This window comes from Meleagris gallopavo, chromosome 6 (genome assembly GCF_000146605.3).
Source record: "Meleagris gallopavo isolate NT-WF06-2002-E0010 breed Aviagen turkey brand Nicholas breeding stock chromosome 6, Turkey_5.1, whole genome shotgun sequence".
NCBI lineage: Eukaryota > Metazoa > Chordata > Aves > Galliformes > Phasianidae > Meleagris > Meleagris gallopavo.
Window position 1 is genome coordinate 13,375,530 of NC_015016.2, and position 4,617 is coordinate 13,380,146.

A 4,617-nucleotide genomic window follows, 5' to 3' on the forward strand; every position below is an offset into this window, starting at 1 on the left:
GCTGCTGAATCAGCAAGGAAAACCTTCCTCTGTATGGGCTGGGAGGCAGGAGTTTAACTTCAGGGCTTTGCAAACTGAGCAGTGGATGAGTTTATTTCTTTGCACTCATTATAGAAGTCAAGCAATACTAGGGTTATGTCTGTGCTTTCCAGCAGGAGATCTGAATCCTGTGGGTTAGCAAAAGAAAGTGGCAGAAGCAAGGAGATAGGACAGTGATGTCCAAACATTAATACATTACCTGGAAATTATATGAGATTCCACCAGAGGCAAAGTAGTAGCTGCATGCTTCTAATCATTTCTGATTTGTTTAACTTGAGAAAATAGTTTTCATTGTATCTTTTGAAGGGAGACTACAGAAGACATGAAGAAAGACCTTGCAGAAAAGGTCCTTTCCTTTAGTTGAAAGGTACAGTTGTTGTACATACAATTCCTGATTGTGACAGTGCTACAAGAAAATCAGAGAGAAAGGAAATTCCCACTGCAGAGCTGCCAGTAACAGATGACAGCAGTGCTGACAAAGGTGGAAGAAGAACCGGGAAAGAAGTCTGCAGGCAGACCTGCCTAGGACTTTCTTTTCCTTTGGCTTTAATGTCTTCTAATGGGAAATGCTCACTTAACTGTATTGAAGTTTCCCCATTTTCATTTCCTTGAAGAGTGCATGTCAGAGGCTTATTGCTTGCCTGAGAGCCTCTTGCCAAGTTCCTTTTGCAGGCGAAATGGAAGCAAATTACCTGGGGTTACTATGAGGCTTGAGTCCAGCACCTTCTCCCCATTGACACAGCAGTGGTGCCAGGGCCCCGTCCCACCACCTGCAGCACCAGTGCTGGGGCAAGGTCTGGTCTGGGCCCACTGCACCCCACCAAAGAGTCTTGGCAGTGGGAGTGGGCAGGTGGGGAAGAAGTAAAAACCTTTCAGCTTTCTCTCTCTCATTCATATGAAAAGCCCTGGCAGTAGTCTGGAGGGGAAGATGTATGAGGAGCAGCTGAGGGCCCTGGGTTTCCTCAGCCCAGAGCAGAGGAGCTGAGGGGAGGTGAAATGTGGCTGCGGCTGATGTGTGGGATGTGAGGCCACAGTGCTGGTGTGGGCTCAGCTGGCAGCCCCAGCCCAGGACCTCTGTTGCTGCCCATCTGCCTGCCTGTCTCTACACAGCATCTGTTCATCCTCGGCACAATTGCAAAGAGTTGTTCCCGGATTGTCAGGCTGTTGTGAGGCTTAATTACTTAGCGTTTATGGAGGACCTCGTTCATTAGAGGAGCTTGAGCTATGTAAGTGCATATTATCGTTTAGGATACTTCAGGATGAAAGGCACTTAAGTGCTTGACAAACTGAGAAAGCAAATGTATACAGGAATCATACTGTTTGCCTCTGAAATGAAGCATCTGGGCTGAGACATAACAACTGTTCCCGAGCATGCTGCAGTGAGGCGAGAAGACCTGTGCCTTGTGCTTCTTCCCCTGAAGTAGCCAAAAATATGCTCCGCAGGCTACACAACAGCATGGCTGAGAACCTGCAGCTCTTCATGTGCAATAAGCAATGAGCTTGCTGCTCCCGGCCTGTCTCTGGTGGCCTGCACCTATGTGGGGAGCTAGAGGAGCCCATGGGGAGGCAAACAGGGGACAGACAAAGCGCCTGGTGGTCTGAGCCCTGCTCTTAGGCTGCTCTGGGGATTTGCCTCACATTTTGCATCCAGATCCCACAGCACATGCTTGTGCATCTCACCTCTAACAGCAAAGGGAGTCCGTATTGCATTTCAGTGTAGGAAAGATTCACCAAACCACCCTTTTTATGGCTGCAAGATTAAATACATACCAGTGTATGATTTAGCTCCCCTCCAACAGGCCTGTAGCTTTCAGAGGTATTAGCTGTGTGTCTTCAGCAAGGAGTGTTCTGTTTTTCCATGATAAATCTGTGCTGCACCATGCCTCCCACATGCAGAAGTACTCGATTTCTGCAGCAAGTGGAGATAGCAATGAATAGATCTGGAAGGAAACCAGAAAGTAGATTATTGGGTACTGCAGACCATTAGAACACATGCTTGGAGTGAGAGCAAAGTGTATTAGAGTGTTCTCACGAGTTACATCCTTGGTTTTGATTTGCTCGAGCTAGCAGTCTTTAATAATATTTTACAAGCTTCTAAACAACGTAGGATTAGTATGCACTATTACATTTCATTTTTCTATTAAGTTTCTTAAGTTGTGTTAGATTCTTTTGATATAAAAACACAGAGAATAATACTGAACTATGTTTTGAAGCCTTTTAAGGAAGAAAAAAAGAAAAGCTGGAAGAAGAGTTCTTAGCTATGTTGCAAGTTTATTTCTTGCAAAATAATATCAGGGTCTTCTCCTGGCTCCTGCCTTGCACAGGAGGCCTCTGGCCTTTGGCTCTCATGCCTCCCAATTTTATCACTCCTTGTGGATTCTGCTGCCCCTGACACACTCTGTCCAGCCACTGCTCTTATCTCCCTCTATAGGGACAGCATGAAGGGGCTCTGTTTCTGTTTTGTGTTTGCAGGGGTCAGGGCCGTTAGCTATCTGCAGGGCCATATGTTAGAAGACAGCACTTATCAGCAGGTCACCTTGCAGCTCAGCAGAAATTCAGCCCAAGACAATAGTTAACATTTGCTGGCACCTGTAGTCTACTTACATTCATCTGTCTCAAGGGAGATGCTCTTGAGAGTACAGACAGTCTTAGAACTTTCTGAGTCCTGGTGCTGCTAGACGTCTCCACCTCAAGTGGACTTCCAAGAGAGGCCTTTTGCTTCCTGCACCTCTAAATGTAAAGCTCTTTCTACTCACACTGCTGTATTAGGACTGGAAGAGTTGGTCTTTGCTGATAAACGCAGCTGTTCTGGTACTGAAATGACAATATATATAATAGCAAGAAATCAATATTACTGAATAGCACTTTAATATGAATTTAATGTTGCAGAAAAGATAAACCAACCTCATGCCATGTTGTATAAAAGCAGACATTTTATAACAAAGAGTGCAGCACAAGGAGGCAGAGTATTATCTAACTTGTGCAGGCATATGGCTGTCTTCTATATTTTACTCACATTTTCTTATTAAAAATAAGTGATTCTGAGAGTCTGTTAGATGCAATTAGTACCTTGTGCTCCTTGGGGCTGAGGTTGTGGACGTGCTTTCCCAGCAATGCCCTACACAGGCAGGGACCTGATCTGCAGATGACTGAGCTGCTTCCAGAATCACTGACATGGAGCCTGATTCAGCAGACCTGGCGGAGAAAGTTAAATTTAATGGTGTAGGATTTCTCACAACCCAAGGCTGAGGCTTTTGAGAATTTCAGCGTCATGCAGAACAGTTCCTGAACATGTAAAATGTGAACAGGGGGAAACACGATGCTCTTCTCAAATATGTAGACTTCAGCAAGTAGGTGCTTGTGAACAAAGAAGAAAGTGAAAGAAGGAAAAGTGGACCAAAAGCAAAACCCGAACAAGATAATAAGGCCACATCCATTTTATAATTAGTACACGACGTAGGATTGAGCCCCTAAAGCGCTACGAAGTCCTGAAAGGCTGGAAGTATACAGCTGAAGGCACAGGCTGAGTGGACTTGTTAGCACTGCTGACGCGGAAAGATATCTAACTCAGCTTTTAAATGTTGACTATTTTGAAGGGAGATATGAGAAGCAAACTTTATCTAGTGTAGAGCTCAATCTGCTGTGCCAGCTTCAAAAGAACAGCTGCTATGAGTGCGTTTCCCAAGGGCTGATTAAACATTGGAAGGAAATTTCCAGAGTGAAAATTTGCACTGGGTAGAAGTATCTTTAAAAATAAAACACGGCCTAAGTTTAACAGAATGTTTCTGCACCAGCTGTTTCTGGAAACAGTCGCCCCAATGCAGAAAATATTTCTTAGTAATATTTTCAATGCCGTGCTGTTGCATGAGAACAGGAGAGGGATATTAAGTAGGCAGAAGGTCAAAATGAAGCAGGTGCTTTCACTACCCAAATTCACTGATACACAGGAGGGAAAAAAACAAAAAACCCACCAAAAATGGGTAATGAGCAAATGAAATGTTCAAAAAATCATTTCTGTGGTAATAAAAGTAGTGTTATTTCATGCTTGACATAGCAGTAAGGAAAGATGGAGATGGGGGATGGGGAATATAAAAGCCATTCTCCATCCCTCAGGGAAAACAGAGAAATTTAGAAGTGGCAACAGGATGGGGTCTGCAAGAGAGGGCAAGTAACTGTGGTGAGGGGAGGAATGGGGATGCTGAGCACCCTGACACACTGGCACAGGGTGCTCAGAGAGGTGGTGGATGCATCATCCCTGGAGACACTCAAGGTCAGGCTGGACGGGGCTCTGAGCACCTGATCTAGTGTAGGTGTCCCTGTTCAATGCAGGGGGTTCGGCCAGATGGCCTTTAAAGATCCCTTCCAACTCAAAGGATTCTATGCCTCTGTGATTCTTTCTCCCCTTTGCCATGGCTGAGACCCATGGGGGAAATTCCAATCTCATGTACAGGTTGCATCCTTTCTGTGTTTCCTTCAACACACCCTCATGTACTTTATCTTACATAGATTTAAACACGTGCACATCTTTTACATATCAGGAAGGTGAAAGATGACACAAGCTGAAACAACCAGTAAATC

General features: G+C 44.9%; 1 long non-coding RNA gene across 1 annotated transcript; it reads right to left on the reverse strand.

The window, feature by feature from the left end:
- Nucleotides 1-1,461: 1,461 nt before the first annotated feature.
- LOC104911368 lies at nt 1,462-4,321 on the reverse strand. Its single transcript, XR_004160217.1, has 3 exons — nt 3,109-4,321; nt 2,644-2,853; nt 1,462-1,979 (listed from the first exon to the last, which is right to left on the reverse strand). It is a non-coding gene; the product is annotated as an uncharacterized LOC104911368 (long non-coding RNA).
- Between the last annotated feature and the right edge of the window lie 296 nt (nt 4,322-4,617).